This window comes from Cololabis saira, chromosome 10 (assembly GCF_033807715.1).
Source record: "Cololabis saira isolate AMF1-May2022 chromosome 10, fColSai1.1, whole genome shotgun sequence".
Taxonomy (NCBI): Eukaryota; Metazoa; Chordata; class Actinopteri; order Beloniformes; family Belonidae; genus Cololabis; species Cololabis saira.
This window is the reverse complement of record NC_084596.1, coordinates 26926555-26951113: the sequence shown is the minus strand read 5'-3', so window position 1 is coordinate 26951113 and position 24559 is coordinate 26926555. Positions and strand designations below refer to the sequence as shown.

The 24559-nt window shown below is 43.6% G+C and overlaps 1 protein-coding gene across 3 annotated transcripts in view; it reads left to right on the top strand.

Moving 5' to 3' along the window:
* LOC133452743 (zinc finger protein 521-like) overlaps nt 1–24559 on the top strand; it is a 96118-nt gene that overhangs the window by 16200 nt on the left and 55359 nt on the right. The gene's annotated exons all lie outside the window — the stretch shown is intronic.

Genomic DNA, 24559 nt, shown 5'->3' with positions numbered 1-24559 from the left:
CTGGCCTTGCTGTCCTCCTTTACGCGTCCTGATGGGCCCACATAGAGAAATGCCCTCCGACACACATTCCCCAGCGCTCCCCACGTCCAGCAGCGCGACGGGGGCTAAGGTGTGATAATTTGGTGTTTTGAAACGGTGCTCGAGCTATCATTGATCATTCAAAGGAAATGCAAGAAACGTTCACGAGAACACTAGTTCTCGACTCGATTCTGGTTCATGGAGACTTTAATTTCATTCATGCAATAACCCACAATCACACAACCACAAATTATAGGTTGGCTATCTCCCGAGTTTTACAAAGATTTTCCGTTAACCGTTATAAAGTCTCAACTCTTTCGTAAAGCTCCCGTTGCTGTGGATTCAAGCAGAAATGCATGCATGTTAACTGTATCTGACTTTGGATGTGCAGATGAGTGTTTGCATTTACGTGTGCCTCTGGGGCGCTAATGTGTATTAAAATGAAAAAAAAGAAAAGGTGCAGCTGTCCACACACAGGACAGCTGCTAGTCAGTGTACTGTTCAGTTTCTTTACTGTTATTTAACAAAAAGCCTCCATGAGATGTGGACCGTCTTTTTTCTTTTTTTTTCTTAAAGAAACGTTAAAGAACACATCTGAGCATTATTAATTATATTCATTATTAAAATGAGAAAGTTCTGTATTTAATTCAGAGGAAGGACATTTCAGGAGCAGCAGCTTTCAAGTGTGTTTTTGACCAAATGAGACATATTTGTCTATAATTAGGGCATTTTTTTATAAATGTCAATCTTGCAGACAAATACTTCTTAATTGTTCAATGATGGAAAAAAAAAAGAAAAAGAGCACCGTTTGAAAAAGAGCCCTTGTGGAAACTAAACAAAAGAACTTAATTGCCATTAGGGTATTGTGATTGAGCAGAAACACTCTATTAGTATTCATCACAGTGGGAGAAAAGAAACTTCTAGAAGGCATACTAAGTACTTTGAATGTGTGTGTTTGTGTGTTTGCAGGGATGTGGGATGAGATTTCCTATGTGGAATTATGTAGACATCCATGACCAATTAATCTGCCTTACATCAAGCCTCTACTCACAGATGGATGCTTTATTAGAAGCATTTTCTAATCAACCACCAGCACCTGCTAAACGCTCCATTTTTACAATTTCAAATGTTTTATTTTTGGTTAACAAATTACGGAGCTTGACTGGATCCAATCCACAAATGAATGTTTGCTTGCTCGACAGAACTCTGTTCCTTTCGGCTAACTGCATGTAAGTGTACGCAGTGCATCACTCCGAACCCAGACATACAGACAAACAGCGACCTCCTCCCATACGTTCCCCGGTGTTCATTAAGCAGGGATGTGTGTTATTCTGCAATAGAACAGTAGCATCATAACAGTGGTTCGGCATCATGGATGAAATGAAGTCTGAACATATTGGAACTGCATGTCGACCACGCCCGACGGACAGGGAGAAAAGAGAAAGATGTTACATGTCACCTCGATCAATGGTGGCTATAGCTTCCCCTCCATCTGGCAGAGGTGTAACACCTTTCCATGCACTTAAGCTGTGACCACTGCAGTGCGCTAAGGGAGCGCATGGGTATGGATTGCCTTGTGTCCCTGATGCAATCGGTGCTATTGATCGCGCTAATGCTGGATTGCGGAGGAAGGCGAGAGCTTGAGAAAAGGGAGCAAGGGAGAAGGAGAGAGGGGAAGCAGAGAGAGAGGGAGAGAGAGAGAGAGAGAGACAGAGAGTGCTGCAGGAATGCGTCCCCAGGGAGTCCATCTTGGGTTGGGGCAGGGCTTCAGGAATGCTCCCCAGGAGAGTCCCTGTGAAGGCTAGGGCAGGGCTGGAAGAATGCTCCTCTAGAGGCTTGAGAGCGGAGGCTGGCTGGGGCAGGGCTAGAAGAATGTTCCCCCAGAGCACCCCTTTAACTCTGGGGCAGGAGTGAAGGGGCTCTGTGGGGGGAGAGAGCACCCCCCACCCCCACCAACCCCCCCCACCTCCCGGCTCCAGCATGGCTGCAGATCAGGTTTCCATGTGGGGATCAGCATCCTGCCGACAGGGCTTTAGGCAGCCCTGGGGAGGAGACAGGAGGCTGGAGGCATAGAGCTATTCCACGGGCCTTTCCAACAACATTTCACAAAGGCTTTGTCTCTCTCTATCTCACCGTATCACTGCATTGTTACCAATCCTCCGTGAAATAAGAGAAATGACATCTTTCGTTTGACTTCTGGTCTCAGCTGGCACAAGACGCATTCATATGCTAGATATGAGATTCCAGTGGCAGGAAAAACCTGCCTTCGGACCCCGCTCACCTAAGAAATACTTCACCCCTCGTCTCATTTCCACATGTTTACCAGCTGACCCACACTGTAAATAAAAATAACGCCTCTTCTTCTGACCTCACTTCAAAAAGATTGCATTTTCCGACAGCCCTTTACTGTTGATTCTTCAATTCCGAGTCTCTGAAGGTGTCTGGTGTACACACGGGCTGCCAGCCCGGTGGCTGTTCTTTCATTACGGGTCCGGCTCCGCGGAGCAACACCTTTTTCCTTGTGTCCTTCACTAGAGGAGGGGCACGGTCGCTCCCCCCAGAGAGATCTGTGCCCTGCTATTTTAACCCTCTGTGAGATGACCTTTTTAACAAGTGTCTTTCTCTGTTTTCCTGCCGGCCACTGTGCGAGCAAACAGAGCATGTCTTCTGCTTCCCTCAGATAAAGGAATCAATCAGCGAGGGTGCAGCCGAGAGGGTGAGATGGATAACTGGGCCATATATGGATTTATATTATGTAGATTTCCCCTTTTGCATCCCTGTAGAGACTGCAGAATGCACTCAACTTCAATAAAAGACATTTCACATTTATGAGAAAAATACAAATGAAACACTAATACTCAGTGAGGAACAATACTGCCCCGACTCAACGCAGAGGATGCTAATGTGATTGAAGTAGTTTGGATGAATATGAAGTCTCTGTTTGTGATGGGGGCACGGAAACAAATTTTTTAAACCCTCTGATATACGTTTTCCTCTTTCTATTCCCAGACACGACATGCTTGTTTTGAATTTGTTTACATCAAGTCTTTTGGTCAGCAGCATGGAAATATTCGGTGAAACCCTCAACTATGAACAAGCTCCTGGCAGTGCGTGTTTCGTACTAAGTGTTTCCAAGAGGCTGTTATTGGTTGTGTGGCTTTCTTTCTTTTCTTTTTTTTTTTTCCTCCTCATTTAACTATGTGTATTGATCCAACAGCTGCCTTGTAGCTGCCAAGAAGAATGTGCCAAAGTGCGTAGACTTTATTTGCTTCAAAAGGGCTCACATGAGAGGAAGGCGACGCGAGCAAGACCTGATTAGCCGAACTCTGAGCCGCCGCCGTTGATCAGACATTCTGCTGTGTTGCTGTGTTTTTGACGGGGTGTCTTGCGACATCCTGGTACAAAGAGCAGCACACTGATTACAAGGCTTTGAAAGGAGGAGAGACGGTCAGGGGAGAATAGCTACTTCTGGCACAATGCAGCCACTGAAAAGAGAGCTCATGCTAGAGTGAGTTCCCACAATTGGACCAGAGTCTGTCTTGTGTTTGTGTTTTTTCATGTGTGTTGGTGTGTGTGTGTATTTGTGGGGGTGGGGGTCAATGGGAGCGAAAAAACCAGGTATGGGAAGAGTGAGCGATAAAGAAGGTGAGGGGGATGAAGGTGGTATTAACGTAGATGTTTGACTGCGCGGCAGAGCCTCCCTCTGCGTTTCCTCTTTGTGCAACAGTGCCAGTTACGTTAACAGGAGTGTCATTAGGAATTCAAAGCATATGCCCTCGTGAGGACGCCCTCTTTCTCTTTCCCTCGTGCTTCACACCGCACGCATTATGCACTGTATAAAGTATTTATTGGTCTTTGGCAGACGAGGGCTGCATTTTCTGCAGAGAAACAATCACAGGAAGAATAGTTTCTGCCTGGACTTGCATGTGTAAGGCATAAATGACACAAGCCGGCGCTGCAAATCCTCCTCGCATTCACATCCCCCCTCTCTACATAACCCACTCCGTGTCTCACGTGTTTTCTTGTTTAATCAGTCATCTGCTTTGACATGCAAACGTACGCACACATGCACGTATTAATGAGCAAATGAAAACACGCTTCCTCCCGGCACCTGCACGCTAGCTTTTTGTACCTTGGATGACACATGATTCATCGAGCAAGAAGTTCAAAACATGCTGGGGCTCCATCCAGTTGACCTCTTTTTTTAAGTAGGTAGCCACAGCAGCGGGGATGACTTGTGAACAAAACAGAGATAATGTCATGTCCTCACGCAGAACTATAGCCAGTGAGCAGAAACAGTGAAGCGGGAGCTGTTGTTGTTCCCCCCCCTCCACAGTGGTTAAACTACTGACTTCAGTTGTATGACAGTGACCGGCCCGTGGAGTGGCTGTCTCGGTTTCTCTTACACTCTCTTCATCTCTCTCTGGCCCTGGCTCTGCCTGCTCTTTGTTCACGCTCTTCCTCAGCCTGCAAGTCTTTTTCAGCGGCACAAGCAGAAGAATGGCACATTAAATCTTAATAGGACTGCGTCTGGCCGTGTTGAATTGCAGAGCGTGTTAAGCCGGCGCTTTCCTCCCCCTTGGCACACGCTCGTGGAAGTGGAAAACAATTGAATAAAAGAAACCGCTCCCTCCCTCTGTAACACAAGTGACTTGGGCTGCTCTGCTGAATCTAGGAGATTGAACTGACTCCAGCTCACAAATGGCTTAAGCTCTTACTGAGAAACTGTAATATAGATGACATTAGTGCTTTCAAGATGGATAATATATGTGGAAGGTACATAGAGGGCTTTAACTGACAACTCACAATGAAGGTGTAGCAATTTTCCCTTTGAGAGTTCGCTGAAATGACAGGATATGCCTCAAATACTCTTTACTTCTGGCAAGAACAAAACTGAGAAAAAGAGAGGAAAAGTATCCAAGGGAGACAAATGAAATGAATTAACAAAAGAAGCTGTGAATGAGAGGGGAAGTCGGTGGATGGGAGGGCTGAGATGGATAGGAAAAGATCTTGGATGAGCAGAAGTTGATGGATGGTAGGAATGGGCGATATTTTACCGTTCACGATATATCGTCAAAAAAATTCCTCACGATAAGAATTTGTCATCTCGCGGTAAAAACGGGAGGGAGGGAGGGAGGGAGGGAAGGAAGGAGAGAGAGGGAAGGAAGGAGAGAGAGGGAAGGAAGGAAGGAAGGAAGGAAGGAAGGAAGGAAGGAAGGAAGGAAGGAAGGAAGGAAGGAAGGAAGGAAGGAAGGAAGGAAGGAAGGAAGGAAGGAAGGAAGGAAGGAAGGAAGGAAGGAAGGAAGGAAGGAAGGAAGGAAGGAAGGAAGGAAGGAAGGAAGGAAGGAAGGAAGGAAGGAAGGAAGGAAGGAAGGAAGGAAGGAAGGAAGGAAGGAAGGAAGGAAGGAAGGAAGGAAGGAAGGAAGGAAGGAAGGAAGGAAGGAAGGAAGGAAGGAAGGAAGGAAGGAAGGAAGGAAGGAAGGAAGGAAGGAAGGAAGGAAGGAAGGAAGGAAGGAAGGAAGGAAGGAAGGAAGGAAGGAAGGAAGGAAGGAAGGAAGGAAGGAAGGAAGGAAGGAAGGAAGGAAGGATAAATTCCCGTTGATGACGTTTTTGTGTAACAAACATGGCGGATCTGAGAGCGAGATAGATTTATAGTTGAAAAGGTGGAGTTGAATTGGTATTTTTTTTATCGTCATTTTTATCGTTATCGGGATAAATGCCAGAAATTATCGTGATACATTTTTTAGTCCATACCGCCCATCCCTAATGGATGGATGGATGGAGGGAAAAGGCAGAAGAGTAGAGGCAGATGCAGTCAGGAAAGAGAGGCAGCAGTAATGTGAGTCCAGGCCTGCTTTGTAAAGCAGTCAGAGGTGGTAATTAGCCAGTGATGAGTTGACTGGTTGTGTGTCCAGTCCTCGGCACTGCTGGGTGGGGCTGTGGGAGGTAGATAAGGCCAGCAGTGGGCTTATCTCTGAGAAGGACAGGCACCAGGCCTGCCAGGCAAATCCACCCACAGACAGCCGCATTTTATTAACAACATCATTAATGCCAGACAGGTTATGTGTGGTGGCTCTGAAGACAGACGGGGGGGAAAAAAAGTAAAAAATCAAAACAAATAGTCCTAATTCCTGCTCGGCCAGCTAGTCTAAAGCACACAGGCAACGGTTGACGTGTTTTGAAAGCAAGGAGCTCGCGGAGATGTTTACCAGGTAGGCAGCCAGCGGAAGGGCACAGAGAGCGAGCTTGGATCTTACCGCTGGGTTTTGCTCATTCTCCTCAGGGTCCCCAGAATTCAAATGATTTTCTTTTTTCTTTTTCAAACGTGGTACTGCTCACCAGAATAATGATTAAGCCGGTACAGAGAACCACAACTAGGCACAAAAAAAAGGCAAAAATGTATTTCAAAAACTTATTGGACATTCTGGGCTCAGTTTTCTAACAGATGCTTTTGTGAAATGTCTTTTTTTCAGACTAGGCAGGTGTGTAAGGTTTAGATTTATTTGTTCCAAAAATCCATTTATTCGCCTTTTTATATATGATCGTTTGCAGCAATCTCATTTTCTTTGGATGAAATTTTACATTATGCTTCAAGTAAGTATTAGCTTGCTCTTGTTCAGTTTCATTTTAGATAATAATGATGAAAATCCAAGACAAACAGCCAGTTCCTTGTGTTTAACACTATCTTAGAATATCACATGCCAAAAGAGTTTAAGCGGCATGTTTCTCAATGCCCACTTTGCACCCCTTTTATCCATATCAGACGAGCTGGAAAAAATGTGGAAACTTTTTTTTTTATTTAACCTTTATTTAACCAGGCAAGCAATTTAAGAACAAATTTCTTATTTACAAGTGCAGCCTAGGGGGGTAAGGGGAGGGAGCTAAGATGAAAAAAAAAAACAAAGTTATATAAATACACAAAAATACATTAAAACACAATACAAAAGATAAAACAATTAATCAAGTAAAACAGTCAGTATGCATGAAGGAGGACTAAAGGCAAGTGCAGGAGTCGATTACTACTAAAGTTCATGTTTTGAGGCAGGAGAGTTGGTGCAAGGTGAAGATATACATTAGGATTTCAAATCTAGAGGCCCGGGGTCAAGTCCTGTCAGCGGGACTAAAGATACTTTCTGGTTGGAGAAAGGCAGGGTCTCTGTGCTTTTGTCAAACTATTACCATTCATGATTCATGGACTTTTTTTTTCAATAAAGTCAATTACAAATTAGATTGTACACTTCTCTCATTTCCAACAACTTTTGTCTCCACTTTCTGGGTTACCTCATTGATAAACTCCACAGCAGTTGCCTCACCATTGGAGAATACTGCAGTCTCATTGTGTCTATTTCAGGTGTTTAGGGATTTCTGCTAAAAAAACGGGCCCCGTACGCAGGAAACCGATGCCGAGGGATCTCTTCCAAGCAACGATGTGAGACATGAACGTTTATCCACACCAGTTACCAGGATGTAATGTGGCTTTGAGATGAAGAAAAGTCCACCAACCCACCTCCTTCACAGACACCTAATAGAAACATTTACAGGCTTTTGAATCATGTTCGTCAATACTCCCTAATGAAAAGGTCAAAGAATATTTTTTTTTGCGTATGTCTGTGTGGAAATGTACTGCACATTGATCCCCATAGGTCTTTTTCCTTAGATGGCTTTTGCCAAACTCACCAGTAATGGGAGGAAAGGAAGCAGGGAGACGGAGGGCGGTGGAAAGAGTGACCAGTCAGACAGGTTTATGTCTCCCTGCAGGCTGAGCTCTGTGGAGCAAGGCCCACAGGAAGAAGCAGAGCCAGCTGTGACGGCATCCTGCTAGCCACTGTGGTTTTAGGAGCTTTGGGGCTACGCTCAGACTCAACATTTCCCCCTGTCCTCTACCCCTCCCAGGGGTTATTTTTGTTGGCCGAGGGGTAGTGTTTGGGTGGGGGCTGCTATGGGGCTCTGCAGAACAGCCACTCCTTTACTGGAGGACATGGGGAGTTGCAGTCAGCCACCCACAAGGACAGGGATTCTCAAATATCATGTTAAATAACACATTAATTCTTTGGTGATAATTGTCATTTTCAGACTGGAAGGTGGTTCATAAATCTAGTTTTATGGGCAGGATGGGTGTCATTTAAGGTCTCCAAGGCCACCAGCTGGACTGTGCTTTGACAGAGGGAACGGCATGTGTCAGTGCAGAATATAATAGTTCGACAGTAAAGCCATGCTGTCAGGTAATATAGAAATGTCCTCTTGATTTTAAGAGCGCTAGGGAGTGGGCGGTATGGCATCACGTACAATGTAAAGGTCATCAAATCTATTCCACTTCTAACCTGTCTGGCTGATCAATCATACTAGAGGAGCCAATTGATTTGATCAAAGATCCTCTCCTAAGAGATGGCCCCCCAACGAGTGGCAGGGATTCTGCGAAAGCTGCAGACTGTGCCAGCTCGGTGCATGCCTCTGCGTTAAACCGAGACATTAAAATCCTTGATTAAATAGTAACTCACCACCTGTGGCAGCCATTCTCCAAACAAGCCACTGATTTAAGGCAGTAAAGACTATCCGTTGTTACTATCTTTTTATCTCGCTCTCATTCTATATGCCATGCATGGATACTTAATCAGATCAAAAGAATCCTTCATGACTGACTCATGACAGCCATGAGAGATTGTGCTGTAGTCAACAGAGTGGTATATCTATTTATCTTTATATTAGGACATTATGTGCCCCCAGTCAAGGCGTGATGCATCTTTCTCATCATGAAGTTGGTTTGTAGAACATACCCCACAAACAAAGTCAACAGACAAAACCATCTTGTGATTGGATTTTAATCCAATTGCTTTATTATTCAGGCCTCCCATTGGCCATTCATTACTCTCACATGGAGCTTGTGTGGGTTGTTATCACCCAATCAGGCTCAAGACTGTATTCTGGAGAGCATGCTTTCGTTTGCATCCTTTAAACCCTGTGAGCCTTCCCTCTCTCCTGGTCCGCCAACAGAATACCTAATTCCAAAGTAAACTGATTGCTCTCTCCTACAAGATTACGGTGTGATGATGTTAGCCAAATGAGACCGCCGCTCAGATGCATCCAGGGCAGGCAAGGATGCTTACCAGAAGATGACTGATCAGCATGTAAAGAGAAACAAGGTTTTTGGAGGGGAGGAGGGGAAAAGCAGTAGAAAACGAGGGGTAGAAATCGAAAGAGTCTGAGAGAGTTGTGAGCGTGGGGGTAAGCTGAGATGTAATTTGCTTCTCACCTCAGGCGACTGGGCTCTGAGACCAGTAAATATGCAAACAAGCTGAGCTTGGCCATCAATATGAAGACCCTAGATGATTACTAATCTCCATCACAGAAGTAGATATAAGTCATGCAACACGAGGGAAAAAAGGAAAGTAAGTGTCCAAACTATGTGTATTTTTGCCCCAACGTTCAGCAAAATTCGGAGTTAAGCAGATACTTTTAAACCTACTATGATACATACAAATGAGGGGAAACAACAGCAACAAATTAATTGGTGTATTAAGCCTGTAATTCATACAATTTTAAAGTATACCTTGACGATCTTGTGGCCATAACCCATTCAGAGACGAATGCTAAAACTTCTCAACAACTCTGAACCCTTCTCTTCTTTAGAGAAGAACTTGTCTGACATGAGCTCCTGGACGTGCTGCGCAGCAGTTTACCTGCCCATTGTCATTCCCTATCTGTAATCCAGGATAAAAAAAATAAAAAATAAGGAAAAACCTATGGGACATAGATCGGTCTGGAGTCATTAGGTGTGTGCAGGGCTTACCCAGACAGCCAGATAAACCAGATGCCTCAGGATGGCCAGGGGTCATCTCTCTGTGAGAACATGTTGTTGATGTCCTTGTTTCTCTTTAGCTCTCCTTCTCTGCCCGCTTTCCTCCTCTCCCTCTCCATCGCTATTCCCTTTCTTTATTTTTTTTTTCTCTCTGCCTTGATTGCTCTGCACCGTCATCACAAACACAGAGGTCTGTGTTGGAGTTTAGCCGTCAAGGAACCTGTCAGCTAAAGGGAAGAAGGAAAGACAGACGGGGGAGTTGTCTGTGGCCCTGGGTTGAATGCCTGAGGGTGTGCTACGTGTGGAGGATAGTTAGTGCGAAAGGACCCACTGCAGTTTGCAGGTGAATCCTTTCATTTTGGGAGACTTAATGCATTTGAAACATCATATCTAGGGGGAGGTGTAACAATTTTCTTTAACAAAAGGAAGCAAAAGTTGTCTTTTCTTTTGTCTAAATGCAGCAGGAGGGCCATGTAGGAGGAATATATATTCTATGAATGTGTTAGCAGTCCTAAACATAATTGACTATTCCCCCGTATTTCAGAGTGTGTTTTTCAGCATTGAACGTACCCTCTGCAGAGAGTGCACAAGGCTTGAGGATGTTTACCTGGCATGGTGCCTGTTGCAGCTGCCCTCCTGTTGAGGAAAAGCAGGTCAGGCTATAGCTTTGCGTTTGTTTGTTTGTTTATTTGCCTTAGCATGTGAGCAGTTTTGTGGGTGTGTGTATAGTGAAAGTGCACAGCGTTCTGTGTGGTCGTGTGTGTGTGAAGCGGAGAGGGAGATCATTAGGGTAGAGAAAGTCAGAGAGTGCATTACACTCAGTCAGTGAAAAGGCAAGATGCAGCTGTAATGTAAGCATTTATTTTTCAGGAGTGGTTAGCACGGTCAGTTAGGGCAGCGGTGGATGGTCAGTATCTGGATGCTCCATTCACGGGAACCATCTATCCTCTTGGCCATCAATCTTCCCCCTCTCTACCCCCTCTTTGTTCATTTGCCCATCCATCCATTTATCCAACCGTGCACGTGGCCGAAAGGCCATTCCTCTTTGTGGCCCTGATAATCTGGATCAATTTCCTCTGCAATTTATTTCCCAGCCAACCACCCACCTGGTCGAGCAGCATCAGACTTCTCAAGGTAGGGCCACTCATCCCAGCAAGTCCCTTCCAACCAATCACACTCAGCTTTATTGTTCTCCTTTCCCCCTTTTGTGTGTTAAAGTTTCAGTTCAGTGCCAGAGCAGGAATCCTTTTGCTTGACTTCATACGGTCTGGTCACCAAGTAAAACATATCCATTTATCCACAAATACACGGACATCTGAATGTTTCTCAGCTGTTATATACCAGTGAATGACACAGGGATGGCTTGTGAGGAATGTGTTATACAACACGCCGTGACCTTTCCCTGGATGAAACAAGGGGCTTGGGTTATCTAAACATATTCCAAGACTGAAACAAAACAAAAGGAAAACAAAAAAGGAAGAAAAAAAATCAATGGCCTCACATTGGAGTTGAACACTGACTTCTGGACAAAGACTTGTTTCTTAAATGGTTAGTGATGCTGGGCTCATGTAGTTTAGGGGGGCATGCTTTTGCACGTAGGTGGAGCAGTTTTTGAGAAATGTTCACATTATAGATATCAGTGGTTTCTAGAGACGTGGAGTTTCTTTAGTACTCTGACTCTGCTCAGCATCCGATGTTTACCTCTGTCCCAAACTGTCTTTGTCTTTTAATTATCATCCTCGACTTCTGTCTATAGCTTTCCCTACTGCCTCTCCCGCTTCTCTTTTTTTTTCTCATCCTCCCTCCATCCTGTCATGGCTCCTCAGTATTCTGCTGCTGTCTTGTGTGGAGTGATTTTGCCCAGACACGTCTGGCTCTGGGTAAAGTGCAGTCCCCAGAGAGCGTGCTCCGCAGCCCCCAGGTCGCTAGCACCATGAATACATTATGATCCCCATTTCCATCCTGTTGCCACGGCAGCACTTTTTGAGCTGCAGGGCGATTAAGACATGTGCTGTCGATACCCTGATAGGAGCAGAAGTTGGATCTGGAAGCTGGCCTTTGATCAGATTTGATCCTCCCTCCTGCTAGAGGTGGCTTCAGCACAGGAAGATGAACAGGAGGTCTTGTGGGTATCGTATTGGTTGGACAAGCTCACCTGGTGTACATAAGCATACCGTGTATCCATCCTCAAGCCCTCTCTTTTCCCACCTCTGTGCTTTATCGCTGTCTTTCCTGCCTGAACCCCCCCCCACACACATTCTCATTTCCTTTGCTCCTCCCCATCACCGCAGTTCAGCTAAGGCAGCATTATACGCAGTCTCGCTCTGCTCTATGATATTTTGCTATCCTCACAAAGGAAGCAACTCCCTTACCTTTTATTGTTTCCTTTTTTTCTTTGGGGGATGATGTATAAAACATGGTGCCTCAGGTAGAGGATGTTGGGTAGGAAGCCATGTCCCCCTAAATGGCCAGCCATGTGCATGCGCCTAACACTTCACTGAGCAATCTGTCAACATGTCAGCAACACATGTTTTGTAAAAAGCCTCTGGTGGGAGCCAGGGGAAAAAAGGCACTCCTGCCAGACCAGAGAGGAAATGCTTTTTTCTCCTCTATGCAATGGATTTTCTATTGCTGGTGCTCAGTCCCACGGGCCCCCCACCACCAGCCTCCTCTCCCCCACACATACACCCGTTGTCTGCACTTCAGAAATTTGAACTGGGGACCCTCGAGGGGGTTTGCAGGGAGGGTGGGGGTAGGCTGCAAGGGAGGGGCTCCCTCTATTTCAGAGCGTATGAAATTGTGAAGGTATATTGTGGCAGGTCCCCAAGCGGTCTTTTCTAATACCTGAGTTTCTGGTGAAGCTGGAAATTACCAGCGGCTCCCCCGAGGGACGGCTTTATCCACACCAGGAAGGGGAGCAGAACTCAGTGGGGAGGTTACTTAATGCATGGCTGAAATAAAAGAATTTCTGAGAGACAGAGGCTGAAAAGCTAGCTTTTTTTTTCTCTTCTTTTTTTTTTTCTTTTTCAACTCCCCTCATTCCCTCTCCCTCCCTCTTTCCTCCCCCAGTAGTATAGTTTACTACTCTCTGCCTTCTCTTGAAGGGTTCTAGTTTAATAAACTTTCAGAGGATCCTGCTGTTGCAGACAGCTAGACAAATACTCTTGTGTGTTCTCTTTTGTTGGAGATACAGCTTTTTGTTATGTTCTTGCAAATTTGATTTCTCCCTCTGTCTTTCGTTTTCTCTGCCGCCCTCTGTCTCTTTTCCCTTCTGCATTTGTCTTCATCTCCCTTGTCCTCCTCTCGCTTTCTGTCTCCCCTTTTACACACACACACACACACACACACACACACACACACACACACACACACACACACACACACACACACACACACACACACACACACACACACATACACATACACAAAGTCAAACTCTGTCTCTTGTGGTTGAGTTTATTGTTTGGTCTGTCTGTTCGTTCTCCCCCTCTGTGCTCCCTTTTGTTTTCTGTATGTTTTGTTATATTGTGCAGAGAGGCTGAGATGCAGATAGAATGCAGACAGTTTGCCCTGGGTGAAGACTCTGCACTAGCACCCTCAAAATCTATTTAACCAAACATATTCATCTATTTACACATGGCCAGATAAATAAATAAATCTCCATCTACTGACGAATCCACCTCCATCAGAGCTTTAAAGTGTAATGTTATGGCAGCAATGCAGTCATCTATCCATCTCTGTATGGTATCGTCGATGGACGATTAACCTTGCCATGGTCTTAACTTAAAAAAAACAACAAATAAATCTCATCTATGTGTAGAATGGCTCTTCTTCTCGCCCTTTCTTCCTCCCCCTCCAGTGTTGGTAAATAATTCAACCTTTTTCCCTGTAACAAGTGCTGGCCTTAATAGGGAGCAGTACCTGTAGTTGGGATAAACAAGGCAGTCGGCCTCAGCAGTGAAACAGAGGGATTTGGGCTTCATGAGGGCAGAGGAATAAGTCGTTTCCTTCTGAAAGGCAGAGTAGACTGGCTGACATTAATTAAGCCCTATAGGATAAAGGTTATCTGAGGCCTAGCTAAGTAGAGACCGTGCATGCGGGACGCTACGTCTGCCGAATCCTAATCCAGACATCTTATTAAAGCGACATGAGCGGCTTCAGGTGTATGTGATGTGTGCGGCATGTTTGTGATGTTATTTTTTCAAAATGTGGTGCGTCTCTGGGAGTTACTGATGAAAAAAAAAAATAAAATAAAGAACGAGGATAATTCACCATCAGTTTTCAGTTGGCACAAGCTGACAATTAAACCAATTAGTTGACAAAAAAATGTCAAAAAGACATTAGCTATGTTTTTAAGATTTTTGCAAATGCCTGAAAATAAAGGCTGAGGAAATGTTTTATAGATTTTCACGTGCGTCTGTTCAGGGGGGAGGTGTAACTCCTCACCAAAGAGCCATTAAATTGTGCACCTGTGACTGAGTCACCTGACTCAAGCGTCGGCAAAGCTCCCCCAGTGGCAAGTCTTATGTTAACAAATGACCTGAGGGTCCGTGCACCACCTGCTGTGCACATATTATTCTTAAAGATGTATTCATATTATAAGAGACAATGTTTTTTATCTCCAGCTCATCACTGGGACAATAAACACCCTCAGAGATGACATTCACTCTACTTCTACCCCCTGGCATGGTTTGTTGTACATGTAAAGAAAAGACGAGGCTCATATTGTGCTCTACAGTATGTGTTATGTGTGTGTCAACAGTTGTAAGATGAAAACCTCTCTTTATCCACGTCTCTTCCTGAATCACCAACTTATTTGCATGCCAAATTTAATTAAAGGTCACCTTATTGATGATGGTCTCTTGATATTTAAACTAGCCAAGTAAGCCAGTGGATGAATGACACAGGATTTATTACACTGTCATTGTACGCCGTTTCTATATCAGCCACTGCAACAACGGCTCGCCCGCACTAATAGTAAAATAGTAATGTCTTCTGCTTTCATATAGCGATAACGGCTGGTGTCCTCTCATCTACAACGACCCCATGAAAAGTAATTAGCTGATATGGATGTTGCTGTCAGTGATAACTGATATTGGGGGACTATTACATTCACTCTTCTCAATGATGAGCCTCCAAATGAGTTCATTAAAGTAAGCTGTACATTAAGATGACCACATACACCCTAAATAATATATAATATGGGGAGGAAAAATGCAACAGTATTCACAAAACAAAATCTTAGATATAAATACTTTAAGTCTTTTTTTTGGAAGCCATAACTGACCTCTTATGTATATGACTTGTTAATTTCATATTCTTTCAAAATGCAGAAATCAAATGTATAGACTGACGAAGCGTCTGAGTTCTGTCCGTGGGTTTTCTTGTTGTGAATGGTTGATAATTCACACGAGATTTCTTTTTGTTTGGCAGTCGTACAAAGTTCCCCTCCTGAGAGACATAAATAGCCTTTCAGGTGGTGGCGTGTAACTAAATAAATGGTTATTTGGCTTGAGGAAAAGTATGTTTGAGGTGTTTGAGTGAAAGGAGGGCATTCATGGAAAGGGTGAACCTCAGTGATATTTATTTTTTTAGAGATTTTTCGACACTGACCCTGAAAGTGTTCCACAAAGTCTGTTCGCATGCAAACTTTTAACAACAATTTCAGGAAACTGATTTTTTTTTTTTTCATATGATAAATAGATAAACAGGAATAAATCAATGTGAAGTGATGGATGAATAAGTAAAATGCCCCGTAGTCATTTATCTGTTTGATTTGAGCCTTCATACTCCATCCCTGCTCTACAAATGAAGATGAGCGTGAGGGCAGCGAGCTGCTTCATTTGTGTGCACATGCTTGAGTGTGTGTGTTTGTGTGTCTGCGTCTTTGTCTGTGTGCGTTGGTTATGCCTTTAGAAATAAGATACAACGATGACGAGTTGTGCGGATACCGGCAGAAAACAATGCGAGAGGAAACAAAGCAATCCCTTAAATCTGTCTGCCATTTGTGCTCACATACTGTACACACATGTCATGAGTATTCTGGCACAGTTGCTGGCCCAGGGAAGTGCTGGTCTGGGGCCTGGCCCATTCTCCAGAGACACCCGCTCGCCTCCTCTCACCCCGCCCCCTTCCCCCTTCCTGTGCAAGTCTGTGGACACAGTCTGAGGCGACAAGGTTGCACAACGGCTTTTAAAACCTTCACTTTACAAACACGATCATAAAAAAGAACAGCCTGCCATTAGGAATCTGTTTAAGAGGGGAAAAATAATTAGAACGACTGTGATAATTGTGTCAAGGGGGGGATAGATCAGACGAATTATGGGAAGAACCAGAAAATCTTGCCATGGCTTTGTTACTTTGCTGTTGGTTCATTTTCTACATTGATCCACCCTTCCATCTGTCATCTTTTTCCTGCACTCCTTCGTCAGATCTGCAGTTCTTTCTTTCCTCCCATCTCCCTTTCTTGGATTCAAGAGCGAAGGAGCCTTCTGGCTTTAACAGAGAAGGGATGAAGATGTTTATTCATCTGGAGGGTATTAGAGCCATGATTAAGGAGGAGAGGGGGGAGGAAGGCTGATGCGACGTCTGCATTGCTCGTTCGTGGGCCGCCTTCAGGATTCTGGCCGGCGTGCCAGGAAAACAAGAAAATCAAGAATGAAAAAGTTATAGTGAAATTAGATTCTCTCGGGAAAGGACCGAAGTTTAAATTTTAGCTGTCTCGCTCTCCCTGTCCTCGCAGCTAAGCTAATTATTAATGAATGCGGTTTCTGTTGAACCTTGGAGAGGTGTCAGCGCTGCAGTCGCTGAGGGTTAAGAAATCTTGACATTTAAGACAGGGATGCATGAAAATACATCGTCTTGCTTGAGTTGGTGCTTGTTTTTCTTCCCTTTCCTCTCCCCTCTCTTATAATGCATGTTTTCTTTTCCCTCCTGGGTTGTGTCCAGTTGTTTTACCACTGACAAGCTGGACTGGTACTGATGAGATATCAAATAAAGCCACAGTGTATTAATAAGGGGAGACAAAGGTCACGGGTCAAGAGGCAGGGTCTGGATTTTTTTCTGACTTAAGCTCGTGGCACAGCTAATGTGAAAGCTTCTTGTTAGGGACTTTATTTTTGCTAGTTTTTTTATGGCATTTTCATCATTGTTTGTAGTGGGGGGAAAAAAACTAAGATGATGATGTAAGGCGTTTTATGGGCATTTGGCAAACCAAATGCCCTTTTAAAACTATCCCCAGCGTACACAGACATAGATCCCGGTTTCTAAAGTTGACTTAAAAAAGTGAGATAATTCTTACCTGAAATCTAGCCCAAGTTTTGTGGGTCACTGTGAGGTAGTTTGATTAAAAAGAATTAGGCTTTGTTTTCCAATTTCACTCAGCCCTGCGTTGGGTTTAAGTAATGGATAGCATTTCCTGAAAATTGCAGAGCAGACCCTATTTTAATGAAGCAACAGCACTGCACAGTAACTCAGCAGATTTCTGTATGCACAGAACTATTTTTTTTTTCTGTTCTAGGTTGATCACATAAATCATATTTCTGTAAGTAACTAAGAGTGTGGGGGAACATAGAAAGAGCATCTAAGTAGTGTCTCATGTGAGAGCGCACGGTAGCAGCTCAGCACAGTGCTGCAGCATAGCTCACAGTGGCTGACGGGCGAGCTGACTGTCCGCTGGGTCCTGCGTCTGGTCTGCCGCAGTGTTGAGGGAGCAGCATGCACTCACAAACACACTGAGGCGCCCCTGCCTATTGAAGCCCAGCCCAGGCAGGCAGGCCGGCCCTGCCTGGCGCAGCTCTCCCTCAGAGCTGGTGCAGTGTGGCAGGCGGTGAAGAGGCATGCTGGGGGACAGATTGTCATCCTCCTTTCCCCCTGGGAGGCTCACTGTGGCTGCTGGTCCAGCCAAGGCCTGGGGGACAGCCTCCTTCCTGTTTGTGCTGAGGTCCACCTGAAGTGGTCAACTGTCCTTCCTCTCCACACATTGGAGATGACCGCCACAGGCCCACTCCCACGCACAAAATGCTCCAACTGAGACGTTGGATCAGGAATTCAGCTCTGATCATCTTGCTGTGCAGAGCCTTCAAGATTCTTTGCAATTTCAATTTTGTTCATCGCTTTTTTTTAAATTTCCTTTGTACCCTTACCACAGTCTAAGTAGTTTGTTGCCTAAAACTGATTCGTTTTTTCAAGAAAATTAAACAGTCAACACCATCCATTCATCCATCTATGTATTTTTTTTTTACAGATAATTATGATGTTGAAGATTAAAGACAAGAAAAAATTCAGTAGTAGTAGAAGAAAAATGTAATTCCAGTCCCTTGAGACTTGAATTTGAGGCTCAAACCATGAAAAAACATTTGTTTCTTCAAATGTAATTTTCCTTCAATATTTCAACTTCAAATCAAGTAAAAGAAAACACCAACATAAAATATGACCCCCCCCCCAACTTCCCTTTGAATAAGGAATTGTAAATTCACCTTATTACTTTGTGAATAATGCTGTAATTAAATGCCTCCCTTTTTTGTCCTCATTAATTTCCTTTTCTCTGGGCTTGATGTTGAAAAGCAGAAAATTGCCCTTGATTTTATTTTCTGTAGTAGCTGCTGTGCCCTAGTGTTGCCTATTCTTCTCTGAAAGCGAAGCACGCAGCAGAGCAAAGGCAGGGCCAAAGCGTGATATAAATCGACATGGCGACGCATTCTGTGACTGGATCTTTTCATCATAAGTCACTGCTCAAAATTTCATTTAGTTTTATTATTGATACAAATTTCCATACTTTGTTAAACAATTGGGACCATTGGACATTTGAATTGTTTAAAACATCTCTTACAAGTTGTTAGTGTTAAAAGATATTACAGCATGTCACTATTTATAAAATAAAACTAAGCCAAAACGAAGAAAAATAATGTGAAAAAAAAAATACACCCCATGAATTATTAGCTTCAAGACATGCTATATTAAGTAATTTTAGTGTGTGTGTGTGTGTGTGTGTGTGTGTGTGTGTGTGTGTGTGTGTGTGTGTGTGTGTGTGTGTGTGTGTGTGTGTGTGTGTGTGTGTGTGTGTGTGTGTGTGTGTGTGTGTGTGTGTGTGTGTGTGTGTGTGTGTGTGTGTGTGTGTGTGTGTGTGTGTGTGTGTGTGTGTGTGTGTGTGTGTGTGTGTTACCTAAGGCATTCATGGAGCGCTTGAAGCTGAAACTCAGACCATAACCGGCAACAAAAAAATTCTATTTTCTGATTGGCTGAACATGTGAACTTGTTGAAATGCGCGAGACTCACGCTCAACGCGTGGGACTTGAGAGCTCTGACCTTTAGCAACAATAACTTGGACTAATGGTTTTCTAATGTTATCAGTCTCACATCCTTTTGAAGAAATTTGAGCACACTTTTATTTAAAATATTTCTTCTTTTCACTCAATTTTATGGGCATTTGTTTATGGACGCCACAATAGATGTTTTGTATCATTGTCCCGCTTCATGACTTTAGCTGTGAGACAGATGGTTTCGGGTTTTGTCACGCAGTTGATTCAGTGACAAAACAGGTTCACATCATTATCCCCCCCTGACAGTTTATATGATACATACAATATATACTGATGTGCTTTTAACGCAATACTGCCTTTTAACTTCCTGCTTTGAGTCGCCAGCTGGAGAAATAGTAGCATGCAAGTTGTTGCATAGAACTAGCTAGCCATTAGCATTATGTCAGCAATATGACATCGAATTAAATGGAAAAGCCCCACCAGGAAAACTGCAACATGCTCATTATGCAAGGCTGCGGTATCCAGAGGTGAAACAAATGTTGCTGAAAATAACATGCAAAGTTATTAAGAAGCCATCACATGAAAAAGCACAAGTTTATCAAGTTGAGAGGGAAAGAGGGATGTACCACAGAGCCAAACTCCAGAGTTTGCTTTCTCAGAAATAAGAGACATTTCCCAAAGAGAGACAGAAACCCAAGCAAGGAGGGATAAAAAAATGTGTAATTCATTGTCCTAGATGACCAGCCCTTGTTGCTTGTAGAAAACGTTGGATTTCACTGCAAAACTGAACATCTGGAGCCACATTAGATTCCCAAGTCAGAAATACATCTCTGAAACGGCTCCCTTCAAATCGTGTGAGACTCATCATATTTCATATCAGCGAAACAAAGCACAGTCAGTCAGGTTTACAGCGGAGATTTAGACCTCTGATACCGGTATGTTCAAAGGTCAAACTGTAGATGTCTTCATTCATTTCACTTCATTTTATTCTATTTTATATTATTATTGACATATTTAAGTTTCACTAAGTTTAATTCCTGGATTTATTTATTTAATTATTTTTCTTTATTGATGTTAATTTAAAAACATTTATATAATACTGAAATAATACTAGTCTAATAATACTAGTCTGAGATGTATATTGGGTTTTTTAGAGCTTCGCTGAGTTCTAGATATTCTGATCTCGGTATCAATTTGCCGGTATTTCTTCTCCTATGACGAAACACATCATGGTATTTCACACTCCCAATGTTTGGAAATTGGGAACATAACCCTCACCAGATTAAAGAGCACTAACAATTGCTTGTCCTAAGATCATTCCCAAATATATATATAAATATATTGATTTTACTTTGTCTATGCTGATACACATCGCAGAGACATATATTTGACATATAATCCCTCTTTTCATTGTTTCCCACCATCACAGAAAGAAAGGCCTAGTAAAGGATGACTGGCTGCCCTACTTTTCCTCCTCTAGCCTTCCATTTGTCTAACTTTCCTGGGATGCCACTGGGGCACTGTGATTTCTGGGACAGTGACCAAGTGCTCCTGTCTGTGCTGGGGGACATGGGTAATGTGGACAAAGTACTTGACAGTTTGCTGCTTCCCCATGGTTGAGAGACAGAGCCATGAGAGCCAGAATAATGGACACCCAGACCACTGAGTCAGGACAGCGCTTGATGTCCCAGCTCTTTGTGTCAGGCCCTGCGTGAAAAAATCCCCACCGACTTGCAGTTTTGGGGGAGTACACAATTCTCCTTCGAGTGTGTGTGTGTGTGTGTGTGTGTGTGTGTCCTGTTTGGCGCGTATGTGTTGTTTCACCAGCGTAACTCTCTGCTATGTCATTGATGAAACTGCAGAAAGTGAATCCTTATTTCATTTAATGTTTTTCTTGCTTGTCCAGTAAAAGACAGCATCCCTGTTTGCCAAACCCCCAGTCGTCTCACACTTCCCCTCCTGCTCATGGATTTGATTGATCTGTTGCAAGGGGGGAGAGGGACCTGACATTTCTCAGTGATGTGTAAAAACATATTGTGTTTGCTAAGGAAAAAAAGGAGGAGTGAGACAGCCAGAAGAGTGTATACACACACACACACAGATAATATAATATGTAAGGTTCTGAATTTAATAATGAATTGTGCTATAACTAGCTCATCTTGCTTTTTTTTACTTGTTAATCAGCTGCACAGTGCAAGAATCTGGCCACCTGGTAGTGTTGTTGACAGGGAGCTTCTGGGAATGATCAGTGTTTCATTTAGACTGGATTTGATGTCTTAAAACAGGGATGAAGCAGGGCAGCTATGAGTAAAGCTCACAATTGGGTCCCTTCCAATATCTCTACGTCGTCTGAGCTCTCAGTCCTGAATCTGTGATTTGTTCATCCGACTGGAATAAGCCAGGGAGGGGGCCCGGCACACACACACACACACACACACACACACACACACACCAAGCAACAACAAAAAACTCTTCCCCCCCTTCCTCTCCATCACAGGGAAAGGTTCTTCGCTAATGTAAAGATGTAAAAAATGATTTTTGCCATATGCACCATTAGATCTTAAGTGATTGTGTCACAATCGGGGCCGTACATGATAACGCATTGTTCAGACACACGCTCCTATTTGGGCATCAGAACAGGAAAAGCGTGGAGATGACACATGCACGGTCTCCTGGGGAAGACTCACTGCTTTTCCCAGTAACCGTAAAAAGATCCCCTCTCTGAATATGAAGTGAGGTCACGGTGTTACATCAGACAAGTTGTCAGCTTTTTGTTTATTCAATGAATCCCCAATCCCCAATGTGCCACAAATACACTCGCGCCGCACATCTTTTATGACAACCACTATGTACAGATCTAGGCTACAACACGCAGGAAGACGAGGTTTGGTGGATGAAAGCATGACCACGCTTTTGCTTCACTGGAATGGCTTTTGAACAAAGTCTAGTTTGCTGTAGAAATGGCAAATGAACGATAGTGATAGACATTTCTTCTGATAAGATAATCTCCTGGACCTGGATAAGAGTTTGCCTTCCTAAACAGGAGATAGAGTATGTACTCTGTTGCTGTCAGGCAGTGATAAGCCATCATGATCTGCTTCCAGCACCACAGGCGCGAAGGTCCGGACACCAGCAGTGAGTTATTCCCAACCCACGGCCCTTGAATGCTTTGAAAGGGGTGTCGGTAAGAAGTAGAGAACCACAGTTCAAGCATTGGTTAAGAATTCGTTAGAAGGCAGCTGTGGAAAAAGCCAATTACATTTCAAATTATCTGATAGATTTATTTTTTCTTATTGATACATTTTACATTACAACATATTGAAAGAATCTGTGTCTTTGGTGGTTTTTATGTCAGTTCCTGCCATTTTTAAAATTAGGCATGTCTGGGTTAACACCTCTGCAGAGCACATATTTTTTTCATGATCTTTCAGCCAAAAACAAAAAAAACATGGGAAGTCGTTTTTGTTTGTCACTCATTCACTTTCGACAGCAAAAGCAGTGATTCTGTTATTGAAGAACGTGAACGTATACGTCTGTTGTGCACTTGCAGTCTTGTCTGTACTGGAAGGAAACTTTATTGGATTTGAATATGAATAACTATCAAATGTTTTATTTAATATGGCTCTGCTGAGCACAGCAGCAATGAATATTCTGAAGTATTGGCAATCCAATATTCTTCCCTTTTTGTAGCTTTTATTTTTTTTGCATTCAAATCATACCAGTAAAAAGTGTTATCTGTCAGTGAAATCTACTCTAATAATGCTTTTTGAAATGTATTTATCATTAACCTCTCAGACTACGTATTACAACATTAAGCAAAACGGTGTCATCAGGAGGAATAATGACTTTTTTTACCCTTACAAATTATCTATCTACCTTGTTAATTTCACATTCTTTAATTGCATAAATAAAAACACTCTCGAGGGGGGTTTTGAAAGCTGTGCTGCTGTGTACAGGAACGGTACCTGTTCGTAGCATTAAGGATCTTATTTGAACAGGAGTATTTACTCTAGGAGAGGGTGCTATAAATGAACATAGAGGAAGTGGAGCACAAAGAGGAGTTCAGTCTAGCTCGGAGGGAAGTGAGACCCACATGTGAATTGGGAATTTTTTTAGCGGTTACCTTTTGCTGTACAAGATTTAGAAAATTAAAAAAAATAAAATGGGTATAGACAAGCTTTTATATTCACATATATATATATATATATATATATATATATATATATATATATATCTCCCTGTAGCAGCACTCCAAATAATGTTGTTTTGCACCATATAGGAGACCTTTAAAAAAGAAATCGGGACGGGGGAGGGGTAGGGACAGAACTCCCAGAGAGGGACAGGCCTTAAGATGGAGGTCTTCCTCCCAGGACGTGACAGGCTGTTGGCTGGAGGATGCTCAGGAAGGCCTTGGCAGACCAACAAAGACAGCCCTTCAGCTGCAGGGTGTAGTTTTTCAGGCCCCAGCATCCCCTTTGGCAGCAGCACAGAGAGTGCTGGCGTGCACAGGCCCCCGGCCCAAGAGACAGGGAAGTAAGGTCCGTTCTTTTATTTACTCAGGCTGCTGCTGAGGCCTGGGCATTTCTTGTCTGGGTGAAGGAGGAAAAAAACAAGTCTCTCTCTTTCTTTCCTCTTGCGGTCTCCTGAGAAAGATTGCTCTTTCATCTGCAGTTGTTCACACACTTGTTTTAGCCGTTGCTCTTATATCCGTATGTCTGTGTGCATTCCGTGCGTGCGTGCGTGCGTGCGTGCGTGCGTGCGTGCGTGCGTGCGTGCGTGCGTGCGTGCGTGCGTGCGTGCGTGCGTGCGTGCGTGCGTGCGTGCGTGCGTGCGTGCGTGCGTGCGTGCGTGCGTGCGTGTGTGTGTGTGTGTGTGTGTGTGTGTGTGTGTGTGTGTGTGTGTGTGTGTGTGTGTGTGTGTGTGTGTGTGTGTGTGTGTGTGTGTGTGTAAAATCGCACTCTCTCATGTAGTACAGTCTGCTCGAGTGAGTGGGTGTGGATGTCAATTGAGTATCTAAAATAAAGTTTCAGCAGACTATAAGAAACGTGTTTTTTTGAGGGAAGCATTTTTTAAGATCACCACAGAAAAAAAATGTAATACAAAACAAATGTATGTGAAAGACAATCTAAATAGTATTATTATTAAGCCAGGAGATGAACAGTTGAAGTTTCTGGGGAAAAAACTCTGCCCTAAAACGCAGCTGTGTTTTTAGGGCAGTTTTTAGGATGGTGCTTGCGGCATTGCCTGTTTCCGATTGCTCAAGTATTACAGGGATTTCATTTCTTTCTTTCTTTCTGTTTCAGTATTCTCATGTTTAAATCCACCAAAGCTCATGAAATCTGTCAACTTGAACTTGTACTGCGGAAACTTTTGTTTGTGAGAGCAACATTGAAATTTGGTCATTTATGCCTGATGTAAACAGCTGGGCAGACAAAGCATGCAGCGTGCTCCACAGATGTCGGAGAAGGAATGAGGAAAAGAAGCT